Genomic DNA, 16,011 nt, shown 5'->3' on the forward strand with positions numbered 1-16,011 from the left:
AGGATGGTCGGGGGGAGCACCAGCATGGTGAGCAATCTCAGATCCCTGGGTATAGGAAGAATGGCAACAGAAACTCAAGGAACTTGGTATGTAAAGAGAGGCCTTGAAGGGAGTGGCCACCAATTACTCAAAGAACTTACACATGGAAGAGGGTTAAGATTTATCTCAAAGGGTGGGAAGAGGTGAAACTAAGGCCGAAGTGCAAATTATAGGCAGTCTTTTATAAAAGCAAGACGACTTTCTACCTGAGTAATCCAAAGGTGGAAAAGCCTGTGTTGGGAGGCAGGAAATTACCTGTCACTGGTGATGCTCAGGTAAGAGATTGGTGGCCAGCATTTAAAGGTGCTATTGAGGACCTCAAGCTATGCTTAGATCAAATGATCTGTCAACTTTTATTTTTAGTTTCAATATTAAAAAATCTACTAAAATAGAATAGACATAACATTTATGTTTCAGGACAACCTAGTGATTCAATATTTATATATATGGTGAGATGATCAGCATAAGAAGTATAGTTAACATCCCTGACCATACATGATTATGAAATTTTTTTTCTTATGATGAGAAATTTTAAGGTCTAATCTTTTAGCAGTCAGTCTGTTCTCTGTATCTATGAGCTCATTTGCGTGTGTGTGTGTGTGTGTATCTGTGTGTGTGTTTAAGATTCTACATATAAGTGAGATCATCAGTATTTGTCTTTCTCTGGCTTATTTCACTTAACATAATGCCCTCAAGTTTCATTTATGTTGTCACAAATGGCAGGACTTCCTTCTTTTTTACAGTTCAATAATATTCCACTATATATACAACAATTTCCTTATTGATTCATCCAACAATGGATACTTAGATTGTTTCCATATTTTGGCTACTGTAAATAATGCTGCAATGAACATGGAGTTCAGATAGCTTTCCATGTTAGCATTTTGGGTTTTTTACATAAATACCCAGAAGTGTAACTTCTAGATCATATGGTAGTTGTATTTTAAATTGAGGAAACTCCATACTGTTTTCCACAGTGGCAATAGCAATTTACAATTCCACCAGCAGTGCACAAGGATTCCCTTTTTTCTACATTGATACCAGCATTTGTTATGTCTTTTTGGTAATTGCCATTCTGACAGGTATGGCATGATAAATCATTGTTTTGGTTTATTTTGTATTTCCCTGATGATCAGTGATATTGAGTGTATTTTTACATATCTGTTGGCCATCTGTATACGTTCTTTGGAAAAAGTGTCTATTCCAGTCCTCTCTCCTTTTTGTTTTCAATCAAAGGATAGTTGACACACAATGTTAAATTAATTTCAGGTGTACAGCACGGTAATTCCACAGGTCTGTACATTATGCTGTGCTCACCACAAGTATAGCTACCATCTGTCACCATACAAGACTATTACAGTATCACTGACTATGTTCATCCCCTTCACTGATTTCAGAACTGAAAGCTCGTACCTCCCAGGCCCCTCATCCTTTTTTCCCAAACCCCAACCTCCTCCCCTCTGGCAACAAACCATTTGTTCTCTGTATTTGTGGGTCTATTTCTGCTTTTTTTGTTTGTTCATTTGTTGTTGTTGTTGTTATTGTTTTTAGATTCCACATACAAGTGAAATCATATGGTAGTTGTCTTTCTCTGACTTATTTTAGTTAGCATAATACCCTCTAGGTCCATCCATGTTGTCACCACTGACAAGATTGCATTTTTATGGCTTAGTAATATTCCACTGTATATAAAATATCATATTGTCTTTCTCCATTCATCTATCTTCTAAGAGGGGAAAAGGTAGGGAAAGAATCCTAAGCAGGTCCCATGCCCAGCATGGAGCCCAGTCCTGAGTTTGATCTCACCACCCTGAGCTCATGACCTGAGTCAAAATCAAGAGTCAGACACTTAACTGACTGAGCCACCCAGACACCCCTATTCATTCATCTATTGAAGGATGCTTGGTTTGTTTTTAAATCTTGACTATTATAAATAATGCTACAATAAACAAAGGGGCATATATTATCTTTCTGAATAAGTGTTTTTGTTTTCTTTGGATAAATACCCAGTAGTGGAATTCCTAGATTATGTGGTAATTCTATTTTTAACTTCTTGAGGAAACTCCATGTTATTTCCTGCAGTGGCTGTACTAATTTGCATTCCCACCAACAGTGCAAGAGCTCCTTTTTCCCCACATCCTCACCCACACTTGTTATTTCTTGTGTTTTTTTATTTTAGCCATTCTGACAGGTGTAAGGTGATATCTTACTGTGCTTTTGATTTGTATTTCTGTGATGATGAATGATGGTGAGCATCTTTTCATCTGTATGTCTTTTTTGGGAAAATGTCTATTCAGATCCTCTGTCCATTTTTTTTCTAAGTTTATTTATTTATTTGGTAATCTCTACACCTAATGTGGGGCTCAAACTCATGAACCTGAGATCTAGAGTCGCGTGCTTTTCTGACTGAGCCAGCTGGCGCTCCTCCTCTGCCCAATTTTTAACTGGATTATTTATTGTTTTGGTGTTGAGTTGTAGACATTATTTATATATTTTGGATATTAACCCTTTATCAGATCTATCATTTGCAAATATCTTCTCCTATTCAGTGCGTTGCTTTTTTGTTTAGTGGATAGTTTCTTCACTGTGAAAACCTTTTTATCTTGGTGTATTCCCAATAGTTTATTTTTGCTTTTGTTTCCTTTGCCTGAGGAGACTTATCTAGCAAAATTTTGCCAAGGTCGATGTCAAAGAGATTACAACCTATATTTTTTCCTAGTTTCAGGTCTCACATTTAGGTCTTTAATCCCTTTTGAGTTTATTTTTGTGTATGGTGCAAGAAAGTGGTTCAGGTTTACTCTTTGCATGTAGCTGTCCAGTTTTGCGAGCACCATTTATTGAAGAGACTGTCTTTTCCTTTTGTATATTCTTGCCTCCTTTGGCATGGATTTATGGGCCATAAGTGCATGCATTCATTTCTCGGATCTCTGTTCTGTTCCATTGTTCTATATGTGTTTTTGTGTCAATACCATATTTGATTATTATGGCTTTGTAGTATATGTTGAAATCTGGGATAGTGATACCTCTAGCTTTGTTCTTCTTTCTGAAAATTGCTTTACCTATTTGGGGTCTTCTGTAGCTCCATAAAAATTTTAGGATTATTTGTTCTAGTTCTGTGAAAAATACTGTTGGTATTTTGGTAGGGATTGCTTGACTCTATCAATTGCTTTGCGTAGTATGTATATTTAAAAAATGTTAATTCTTGGGCGCCTGGGTGGCTCAGTGGGTTAAGCCTCTGCCTTCGGCTCAGGTCATGATCTCAGGGTCCTGGGATCGAGCCCCGCATCGGGCTCTCTGCTCAGCAGGGAGCCTGCTTCCTCCTCTCTCTCTGCCTGCCTCTCTGTCTACTTGTGATCTCTGTCTGTCAAGTAAATAAATAAAATCTTTAAAAAAAAAAATGTTAATTCTTCCAATCCATGAGCATGGAATATCTTTCCATTTTATTTGTATCATCTTAGTTTCTTTCATTAATGTCTTATATTTATTAGAGTATAGCTCTTTTACCTCCTTGGTTAGGTTTATTCATAGGAAGTTTATTCTTTTTGGAGCAGTTGTAAATGAAATTGTTTGCTTAATTTCTCTTTCTTAATTTTTCTCCTCTGCTCATTTTTTAATTGGATTTTTGGTTTTTTGCTCTTGAGCTCTGTGAATTATCTGTATATTTCAGATATTAACCTTTTATCCAAGATATGATTTGCAAATATCTTCTCCCTTTGAGTAGGTTGTCTTTTCATTTTGTTGAAGGTTTCCTTTGCTGTGCAGAAGCTGTTTAGTTTGATATAGTCCCACTTGTTTAATTTTGCCTAGACTTGAAGATTCTATAGTTAGTAAAAATATAAGGCATTACAAAAGTAATATAACAAATTCTGATGTCTGTGTGAGCATTTTATAAGATTTTTCAATGTAAAAAGTGCATAAAGATGCTTTGTGGATGACCTGACAGAGAGTACTTCAGAATGACATAGGAAGCTTCAAAGGCAGAGAGGAGAAATGCTGCATGGTAGGGCTCATTAATGGCCAACGGCAAATATCTTCCTGGGCTCATTTGGTTTGGGCTTTGTGCACATGGGCCACAATAACATAAATCGCCAGGAATTCATTTCCTCTTTTAAGGAAGGTTTCAGAACATTGCCAAGACTGTAGTCCCAGAGAGCTGCCTGTTTTCCCACACAAGCCAAAAAGCTATTCCTGGAGGACAACCAAAGCAGACAACCAGTAATCTCTGATTTTGTTGCCATTGAATACCTGGGCTGCACCCCATTCATAATGGAATTCAACAAACATCCTTATTTTATTTATAGGGCCTGTAATGCTTTTATTTCAGTTACTCATGAATCATTACAGGCACATAGGCCTGTGGGCCATAGCTTCCTTTTACAGAGGGGATGGGGATTGAGTGAAATTACTTCAGACAAAGCAAACATGGACATTTATTTAGCTCCAGGGCACTTGAGAGAACAACAGCCTGAGATTCTCATCCCCAGATCAGGAGAGAAACAATTCAGAGGCCTAACAAAGGGAAATATAGTAGTCATACTGGTCGAACACCTGGTAGATTGCACCTAGCTAGACAGGAGTGGTGTCTGTGAGGTATTCCTAATCACTGTGGATACCAGAGAAAAGTTATAGCAAGTGTTTACATTATAATTTTCTGTTTCCAAGATAATAGGTTAAAGGAGGGAGAAAAAGCAGACACTGTATTACTTATGTTATCTTAGATTAGGACATCCTAGTAGTAATTATGATTGTTCAGATGACACTGGGGCTACTCATGTTCACGTATTTGTGACCTACATAAGTGACCAGTTGTTTCTGTCTCTCAAATACTTTCCCAAATTAGATTTCTGGAAGCTCATAGGAGTGCTTTGATAGTAGTAGATTTCTGGAAGTTCAAAGTATTCCTGTATATCTGGTTCAGGTCCTGTTAATCACACCCCAAAGTGCAGGCAAATTCTCAGCTTACAAGGCTGTCTTTGTGATTGAAACATTTTGGGGGCATAGAGAGGGAGGGCAGGGATTTCAAATATGTATAGTGGGTTTCAAATTTATAGTGGTATCTCAGACGTGCAAAAACGAAACTTTATTTCTCTGTAACTGCACTCAATTTGCTTATGAGGTAGTGGAAAACTCAGTCTTGGCACTTTAGGATAATTGACCCCATTCTGGCTTAAAAGCTTCTTTTGGATAATTCCTCAGTCAGTTCAGGATTTTAACTCCAGCAAGGCAGAATGTTTTCTCACATCCTCTTCTCCTGGATAAGTCCTGGGGTTCCTCACTTTCTGTTCTCTGGCCCCAGTTGCCCTCCTTGGACACATCTTGCTACCGTGGTCATCAGTGTCCACCTTGGTCACTGTTGACTGTACCACTGACCCACCTCATCATGTTTGTCAGGCAGCATGTGGTGGCTGCTCCCTACTCTAAGTGGCTGATGCTGCTCTCACCAACTCTCCATTTTCTGCTGCCTTCCTCACTCCTGCCAAATAACTATGTGCTCCTTTCTGGCTTTCCCCATACAGAAAAGAAATAGGGAGACTCAAGGTAAGGTAGTTGTTTGAGGCCTGACATTAGTGTGAGTATGCACTGCTGCCTTTACCTCCCCACCCCTGCCACAGTATGCACTGTTGCATAACTCTCTCTCTCCTCTCCCCATCTGTCTAGGCTCTGCCTCTACCCCTCTGTCTTGAGTCAGGAAATATTTTTATTGCTTTTGTGTGTGTGTGTGTGTGTGTGTGTGTGTGCGCGCGCATGCGTGCCCACGCACATGCATGTGTGTGTGATGGAGAAGATGGAGAAACAACCTTATACCATGACCTGCACCCTCTAGAAGGTAACACCTGTAAACTCTATGCACTGGTCCCCCAAGCTTTTCCTGTTATCTTCAAGCTGGGACCTTTTGGAATTCAAAATAAGACCACCTCTCCCTCACACAGGACTAGCTCTTTTGAGTTTCTTCAACTTCAGATGCTGTGAATTATAAATCCACTCAGCACCTCCACTGACTTTTTCCTTAAGTCATGAATGCCGTTGAATCAATGGGTGGAAGACCAATAATTTGGGGAAGGAAAAGAACCTCAATTTAAATTTTTAAAACATTATCTTAATCTTTGATAACCCATATACCTCCATTTCAAATCAGTGAAGATTAAAATATGTGAATAAAAGTCAAGATGACATCTAATTTTTTTCCATTCCTGATGCAGCTTGAGGAAGGGAAGGATGGTGTTCCCTAGTATTAGCTCAAAGTAACTCACCAAGTTTGTCAGGATTTCTCTGTTCAAACCATCCCACCAAAGGGGGGAAAAAAAAAAGTCACCTGGAGGTCACATTACCTTTACTAGTGGAGGCTTTTATCATCTGGATCCCTGTTTTCATCTATAAAGAACTGGTTGATTTTTAAATGAGCACAGTGGTCATGATTTGTTCTGTAGCTTATTGTAGACTTTGTTTTAGAGGAAGACTAAGTTTTTGTTCTTTAGGTCTGCCTTGGACCAGTTTTATGTTGCTTTAATGTATGTTTTGTAAATTTCTCTTGTAGAAAAGATGGTACCTTGCAGGGCCATGACCAATGATTACTGGGGTAGCTGTTCCATTTCCCTGGACCTTCCATGGATCTGTTGCTGCCAATCCAGGCATCACCAGCCCTCCCTTCACTTCCAAAGGTCATCTTCTCCTCCTCCTCTACACCTAGTCCATCCCCCAGTTTCCTGGATCTTGTGTTGGTGGGCACCTAGGCAGAGTTGTTGAGCTTTTGATGAATGATCCTAATGGTAGGTGGAGAAAGCGGTCAACAGGCAGCTCTATGGGACCCAGAGAAATGTGTGAGTTTATTATAGCTGAGCTGAGCTTGCTGGCCATGCAGGCAGAGAATTAAAGAAAAGTTGAAGAGGAATTGAGTTAACATTAGCATTTAACACAGTGAACATTTAGAGTATACCACTTCCAACATTTTATCCAGCAGTTTTCTACACGCTGTGGGGGATAGAGGAGAAACCTGGTTATGTGAAAATTCTGTATACAAAATTAGTTGTGACATAATGAACAAAGAAATCACAAGAAATTACATATTTTTTATTTTTATTTATATATATTTTTAAAAGATTTTATTTATTTATTTGACATACAGAGATCACAAGTAGTCAGAGAGGCAGGCAAAGAGATAGAGAGGAGGAAGCAGGCTCCCTGTGGAGCAGAGAGCCTGATGTGGGGCTCAATCCCAGGACCCTGGGATCATGACCTGAGCTGAAAGCAGAGGCTTTAACCCACTGAGCTACCCAGGTGTCCCAGAAATTACATATTTTAAAAAGTTAACAAGTAGTACAAAATCACAGAACCCAGAAAAATAATACAATATTTTTTATTAATTTTATACTTCTGTATATTTTTCTCTCTATATTCTTTGGCTGTATATTCTCTGGTTACCTTTTTTAAAAAAATAATTTTATAATTTCATTTTCTCTAGAGAGAACAGAATCATTCAATCTTTCTTCTGCCATTGATTGAAACTTGTTTATTGATAGTTTAAAGATACAGTTATTGACAATGTCATTTAAAATTCTAGAGTTATGTTAAATTTGGGATAACCTCTGTCAAGTTCCCTTTGTATATAGGCTGTGAAATCTGGAAGAGTTTTCCTAGACTGGCTTCTGGCTCCATGTGTTTCAAACTATGTTTTAGGTTCACAATCCACACACTTGTGGGTGCCAGAAGCCACAGAATACATATATACTGTAATGCAAGTTCTGGCCCTCCATGTTCTTGTCAGGATGCTGGGTGAGTTGGCACAATGGGTGGCAGTTTTCCTGGAAGCCATGCCTACAACAGGATGACTAGCTGTAATTTTAACTGTACACAGATATGTCTGTGAACCAGATGACGGTATCCCACCAAATCCAACTAACTGTCCAACTAAGTGTATTTCACTAACTCAACTTTACCTTGGCTGGATTCCCAAAATGTCCATGGCCACTTCTATGCTGTCTAAAACAAGGGGGCAAAGGGTGGGATGGGAACGGTCTTAGCCATCTGAGGTAAAAATATCTCACATCATTACATTTATGAAAAAGCAGACAAACTGACGCCTCGGTGGCTCAGTCGGTTAAGCATCTGCCTTCACCTCAGGTCATGAGTCCAGAGTCTTGGGATCGAGCCCCACGTTGGACTCCCTGCTCAGTGGGGAGTCTGCTTCTCTCTCATCCTCTGCCTCTCCCCCAACTTGTTCTCTCTCTCTTTCAAATAAATAAATAAATAACATCTCAAAACAAACAAACACATTGCTAGGGGGCCCTCCTAAGACATTGGAAGGAGCCTGTGCAGGTGAGGGATTTGGGGGCTTCAGTTTCACTTGTTTCACAGTATAGCCATGTCTGATGGGGTGGAGGATACTGAACAAAGACAGAAGTCAGCTCCTTGCTGAGAAGGCTAGCACAAATGACCACAAAATCACAATGCCCAGTTCAGTAACTTGCTGACCATGTCATTTTGAAGGAGAGCTGAAGGGTAGGGGATAAATAAAGCGCCAAGTGGCCCCTTAGAGGAAGGGTGGATGTCCTGCAGGCTCTTGAGTGTTCGCTTGCTCCAGGGTCCACCAGCGAAGTCCAAACATTCCCTCCCCAGTGTTTCCGGAGAGATTCAAGCCATGCCTTGGCTACATAAACTTTTTGGACAATCAAGTGTTATCACTTTTGCTATAACTCCATTTTTCTTCTGTGCTGTTAGTGCTGCAAATGGCTGGTCAAACTTGGTGTTTTGAGACAGAACTGTGGACCAAGGACATGCTTCTATCCATCCAAAAAGTAGTGACTCTTCCATCATGGTGTGCTGGCATTTGGTGAGGGAGCACATTGACTTAGAGACCACAAAAGCAGCATTTAACTGAGGAATTACAGTTGTTACCCATTAAGGTATATTTGATTCTGCTTGGAAAAGTTAATGTGTTTCATGGTTGCTACCAGAAAAGGATGCAAACTCTGGGAGATGACTGTCTTAATGTAACAGAGTCATTCACTTTATGACCACCTTGGGAACCACTAAGGAACCTAATAAGAAATACATAGAACCGGTTGTGGGTCTGCCCTTTCTCCCTTTGACTCAAAAAGGAAAAGATAAGGCCACACGGCTGGGAGGACCTCTGACTTTCGAAGTGTCTTTGTTTAATCACCAAGGCCAAGATGATGCCAATAGAGACAGGATGGAACAGTGAACACGTGTGGTTCTTCAGCATTGCCTCTCCTGTCAGTGTCGTGTCTGTCTGGTGTGATCTGGATTGTTTTCTAAACACACTTCCTGTTCAGTGCCGCCAGAATTTTGCGGGTGATGCTTAAGTAATTATCTTTTTTCCTCCCCTCTGTCTGTTTTCTCTTTTCTCTGAATTGCTGCCAAAGCAACCAGAGTCACAGTATTTTAGAGCTGGGAGCTCAGGGAGAGAGGTTTGGATCCTGATGAGCCAAACATGGGAAAGAGACTTTTAAAAATTTGAACAACCCTCAGTTGTTGATCCTACACATTTACTTAATATTAGCTGGTGTTGGCAGAGGTTTATATTGGAAAGACTGCAACTTTTTGTGCCCCATATAAGCAAGATAAAACTCAAGGAAAGGAGTGTTGGTTTAATTTAGAAAGGCTCTGGTTTTTATTTGATACTAAACAAATCATGCAGTTTACAAGTCCTGTGACACCCCAAGATTTAACCAGCATTTTTTAATATGCTTTAAGAGGGTCTATGAAAGACAGATGTCTAGATGGTGCTTTGAAAATATGAAACATCTGTAAATAATAATCTTTGAGTATTTCACCTGTGGTTGCTTCTTTGTATTGTTTTGTTCTAATATTAATTTTGATCTGGCTTCCTTTTCTTTGTCCTTCAAATGCTGTTTGCCAAAACATATGTTTTGGGGACGAGAGACCATTTGGATGGTCAAGCTGAATTGGGTTATTCCCCAATCTGTCACCTTCGGTTTTTCACTCTAGCATTTGTATATATGGCCTAATAAACCTCATCCAGTATCAGTAATGATGAGACTAAGTATTTTTCAACCTGAAAGCCCAAGATTTTAAATGCTTTGATTTAGCTAGTAGAACACATCTCTCAAATTTTCCTCTGGGCTCGGTGAGCTGGGTACTGCCAGAGGTACATTCACCCTCCCTCAACTCAGGAAGACTCTGGAACTTCTCAGAGGGCATTCATTTCCTTTTCTGCCAAACATAAACCCAGGCCTGACCTGGGCTCTCTTCCTATACCCTGCCTTTCAAACTAAGAAGCAGCAACACCTCTGAGATTATTTCTGTTGTCTTGACAGTCAGTAGAGGTGTGTAGAGTTGATTTTCTGTTCTAACGACCCCAGCCACAGCAGTGATGAGATTCCCAATCATTCTGCCTGCTACCGTGGTCACAAACTTGGCCATAGGGAGAAAAGAGAACCCATGTGTTCTTAAAAATTGTTCAGGAAGAAAAATACAGGGAGAGAGTAGTAAATACGAGCCACTGGAAGAATGGAGATGTATTGGTGATTTTCTAGGTTTCCTCAATTGGAAAGAGAACTTAGTGGTGGTGACCTTCAAAGCCCAAGAACCCAGGAGGCATTGTTACTCCAAAGGTCCTAGGAAGCTAAAAATGAGGAATATAGGTAGTATGACTTTTAGAATTTTTGATCAACTCATCTCCCACAGTAAAATTTGGGACTCAAATGCTCTGATGGAAATGAAGCAGACTTTAGGAAGTCTGGTTTCGGGGGTGCTCCAAGAGCTGAATGTTAAATTTTATTTGTTCCAGAAAGTCCTGGCAACTCAGTACAGCAAATTTGATCAGCACCATACGCCCGACCTGTCTCTGTAATGGTGCTGTGCATGTGACAAGGACTGCAAAGCAGCATGTGTTCGTGGGGGAAATGACAGGCACAGGAAGGAAAAGCTGAGAACACTGAAACTGTTCCCAATTGCGCAGTGAGAAAGGAGGCTACTGCCTGGCAGAGTGGCGTGTTGGCTGGAAGAGGGGAGTGATCAGCAGGGCTGGCAGGAAGAGTGTAGACTTGTGTGAGCGAGAGAAGAGGCAGCAATCTGGAGGCACGTCAGATCACAGAGCCCTGAGAGAGAAGGAGTACATCTCCCCATTTTCCTCCAGGGGGCTGGGTGGGAGGCCCAGAGGAACTTTCACAAGAACTGTGGGAAGGGCTTTTTTCTTCCGGAGGGGACGATGTGTGAACTAGATGCTAACTGTTTTCAAAGGCTTGAAAGTCAGAGATAGGTTTGCTTCAGTTTGTTGAAAGACACTTTATTGAGAGGATTTTCATTTAGGTTCTGACTTGAAAGAAGTATCACTCCTTCTCCTTTATCAAGATTCCCTCTCCTTGCAGAAGTCTAAAGCTCACAGCTTGTCACCTGGAACACATGTCTTTCAAGTGGGATTACCAACATATTTGGTCTGAAAGCTGATTCACTGGAACATGCGGTCATCATATTGGGCCTACTATGTGGCTGGTGTGGCTGATGTTATCAGACAACGGTGTTTCTCATATAGGCCTGACTGAAAGAAGCAGCTGAGGTCAGAGGAGATGTTTGTCAGCTTTGGGAAATGCTAGATTTTCCGAAGCGTAAGCCTTAGACAGACTGTCTTGATCTGGCAGATGGATGCTCTCACTGACTTCAGAAGAAGGGAGCCGAAAGCTGGAAATCTTTGAGAACTTGAAGGAATTGTCACTGGGAGCTCTTTCCCCACCCTCTTCAGGTCATGCAGTCTCACACACAGCCCTGGGAGAAGAGTGATGGCCACTATAACTCATAGCATGCTTTGATATATTTACTCAAAAAGGCATCATGGCATCAAGCGACATAGTGACCCTGCCCAAGCCTGAGCTTAGGAGAACAACGAGGGGGTACATATAAAGGAAGTTTCTCTGTTGCTGTGCTTGGGTTACAAGTAATTGTCAACATGAGAGCATGCTCACTTTTAACTGTCTTGTCGGTGGTGGATCTTTGACTCCCCAAGATGGTTGTTGACCTTAAGAGGATTATTAATAGACATTGTGGGACCAACAGCCTGAGAATAGAAATACTACCTCCCTCTCTATCCCATGACCTCTAACAGCCTGGTCACCACCATGGCCTTTTGTTCCTGGAAGGGATGGAAACTTTGGAAAGTGGGGGTCACGCTATTGCTTCTGTAGGTCATCTTCCCAGGCTGGCCTTAGCCTCCGATTTTCAGCCTTCTGTTCTGTTTTGCATATCTGTTTTTTGAAGTATTTTTTTAAAATTATGAACTACAGTGTTTCAAGCATATAGAAGAGTGCAGAAAGTAATATAATAGACACCTGAGTATCCACTGTCCAGATTTAACAAATACTAACATTTTACCCAACTTGTATCAGACTTTTTAAAAAATTGCAGTAGAATTAAAACCCCAAATATCTATTTTTAGTAGATAGAGAAGCATAAACAAGTTTAATTCTAGTAAGTTGCTGGCTATACACAGCTATACACAGCAGCTGCCTTTGAGTCTTCAGATAATGGAAACTGCATTTGTGCACAGCAGTGATCTGCCCCAACCAGAAAGATTGCCAGTAAAGTGTCTCAGTACTCAAGCACATTTTCTCAGACCTACATTGCATAACTTTCCTCACCCCAGCCAAATGCCAAGAACCCCTGGCTCCAAAGGTTATAGGTATAAAAACAAGATATCCTAACCTACTCAAGAGTTTTGCCCCATTTAAAAAGAAACAATTACTAAATAGTTTCAGAAAATGAATGAACCCCTTGAGCAATGTTCAAAACTCTTGTATGTTCACATTAGCTAAGCTCCTAGAAGCCTAAACTTTAATTAACCTATTATTATAGAGGCTAGAGTAAGGCTTTATAGAAAAACTCTCCTGAGTTCTAGTCCTGAATCTTCAGTCCAATCCATTTCTACCAGAATGTCCCAAGAACGTTTCAAACTTGAAATGTCTGAAGCCAAACTCATTCTCTTTCCACCTAATAATGTCCTCTTTCCAATATCCCCATTTCTTTTCCCCAAGAAAGGAGCCACTGTTATTCTAGTCACACTTGATCCCAGGACCCTGAGATCATGACCTGAGCCGAAGGCAGAGGCTTTAATCCACTGAGCCACCCGCACACCCCTCCTTTATCTTTAACATCTGGTATCCTTCCTAAATATATCTCTCACATGCGCTTATTCCACTCCAAAGCCACTGCTGCCATTCCTTCTGGGATATTGTTCACCTTTATGGTTTGACTATTGCTGCTGATTCTGCCTTTCCCTTTTCTCTTTTTAATCTATTATCAATATCAGATGAATCTTCTGAAGAACCATTTTGTGCCATTCTGCTCAAATTAATTCAGCGATTCTCATAGCTTAGCAACGATCAGGTTTTTTAAATTCATCACCTTCAGTGTTTTTCATAATCTTTTCTATTCCACCTTTCTATATGTATCCCATATCATACCTCACTTAAACCTCTGCCTCAGGCACCCAGTACTACTTGGACTCTCTGACTCACTGGGTTTTGTTTAATTATTTTCTATACCTGAATTCCTCCCCCCCACCTTCATTAAACAAACCAATCTACATCCATCTCCTACTATGAACAAGATCATGTGGTAAGTCGAAGTACAACAATGAACAAGTTAGAAATAAACCTTGCCTGTGAAGACCCTATAACCTACTGGAAAAAACAAAAGGATAAATAGGCAACTGGTATTCCAGGCTATGTAGGAGATACTGTGAAAAAGGAAGACAAGGACCGCAGGCCCAGGCATGGGGATTCATAGCAGGTTCCAGAGAAAGGGACACACAAATTATGATTCATTCTTGATGATAGTTGGCTAGGTGAAGAAGAAGGAGAAGATGAGGGAAGGAACACTTCAGGAGAGGGAATCACTCTGCTAAATTCCTACTCAGCTTAAATGCCTTCTTGACTAGATAAGTGATACACTGTGAGAGCACTGATTCAAAGCTACACACACTCAAATTCTAACCCTGACTCTGCTACATACTAGTTGAATAAGTGACTTTGCTTAACTTAACTCAAGAGTAATTTAATTTTAGTAAGCGTCAATCTTCTAATCTGCAAAAATACTAACTCTTATATCAAGAGTTCAGTCATTCTATAAATACTTCTTTTTTTTTTTTTTAAAGATTTATTTATTTGACAGAGAGAAATCACAAGTAGACAGAGAGGCAGCCAGAGAGAGAGAGAGAGAGGGAAGCAGGCTCCCTGCTGAGCAGAGAGCCCGATGCGGGACTCGATCCCAAGACCCTGAGATCATGACCTGAGCCGAAGGCAGCGGCTTAATCCACTGAGCCACCCAGGCGCCCCTCTATAAATACTTCTTAAGCATAAGAGGAATTTTTTGGTGATATGGTACTTACATTCTAGTAAGAAAAGTAGACAGTTCATTCATTTATTTTTTTTTAATTTTTTATTTTTTATAAACATATATTTTTATCCCCAGGGGTACAGGTCTGTGAATCACCAGGTTTACACACTTCACAGCACTCACCAAAGCACATAACCTCCCCAATGTCCATAATCCCACCCCCTTCTCCCAAACCCCCTCCCCCAGCAACCCTCAGTTTGTTTTGTGAGATTAAGAGTCACTTATGGTTTGTCTCCCTCCCAATCCCATCTTGTTTCATTGATTCTTCTCCTACCCACTTAAGCCCCCATGTTGTATCACCACTTCCTCATATCAGGGAGATCATATGAAAGTTGTCTTTCTCTGCTTGACTTATTTCGCTAAGCATGATACGCTCTACTTCCATCCATGTTGTCGCAAATGGCAAGATTTCATTTCTTTTGATGGCTGCATAGTATTCCATTGTGCATATATACCACATCTTCTTGATCCATTCATCTGTTGATGGACATCTAGGTTCTTTCCATAGTTTGGCTATTGCTGCTATAAACATTCGGGTGCACGTGCCCCTTTGGATCACTATGTTTGTATCTTTAGGGTAAATACCCAATAGTGCAATTGCTGGGTCATAGGGCAGTTCTATTTTCAACATTCTGAGGAACCTCCATGCTGTTTTCCAGAGTGGCTGCACCAGCTTGCATTCCCACCAACAGTGTAGGAGGGTTCCCCTTTCTCCGCATCCTCACCAGCATCTGTCATTTCCTGACTTGTTGATTTTAGCCATTCTGACTGGTGTGAGGTGATATCTCATTGTGGTTTTGATTTGTATTTCCCTGATGCCAATATCCTTGATGAACACAGATGCGAAAATACTCAACAAAATACTAGCCAACAGGATTCAACAGTACATTAAAAGGATTATTCACCACGACCAAGTGGGATTTATTCCAGGGCTGCAAGGTTGGTTCAACATCCGCAAATCAATCAATGTGATACAACACATCAATAAAAGAAAGAACAAGAACCATATGATACTCTCCATAGATGCTGAAAAAGCATTTGACAAAGTACAGCATCCCTTCCTGATCAAAACTCTTCAAAGTGTAGGGATAGAGGGCACATACCTCAATATCATCAAAGCCATCTATGAAAAACCCACCGCAAATATCATTCTCAATGGAGAAAAACTGAAAGCTTTTCCGCTAAGTTCAGGAACACGGCAGGGATGTCCGTTATCACCACTGCTATTCAACATAGTACTAGAGGTCCTAGCCTCAGCAATCAGACAACAAAAGGAAATTAAAGGCATCCAAATCGGCAAAGAAGAAGTCAAATTATCACTCTTCGCAGATGATATGATACTATACGTGGAAAACCCAAAAGACTCCACTCCAAAACTGCTAGAACTTATACAGGAATTCAGTAAAGTGTCAGGATATAAAATCAATGCACAGAAATCAGTTGCATTTCTCTACACCAACAGCAAGACAGAAGAAAGAGAAATTAAGGAGTCAATCCCATTTACAATTGCACCCAAAACCATAAGATACCTAGGAATAAACCTAACCAAAGAGGCACAGAATCTATACTCAGAAAACTATAAAGTACTCATGAAAGAAATTGAGC

Source organism: Mustela nigripes, chromosome 1 (genome assembly GCF_022355385.1).
Source record: "Mustela nigripes isolate SB6536 chromosome 1, MUSNIG.SB6536, whole genome shotgun sequence".
Lineage (NCBI taxonomy): Eukaryota > Metazoa > Chordata > Mammalia > Carnivora > Mustelidae > Mustela > Mustela nigripes.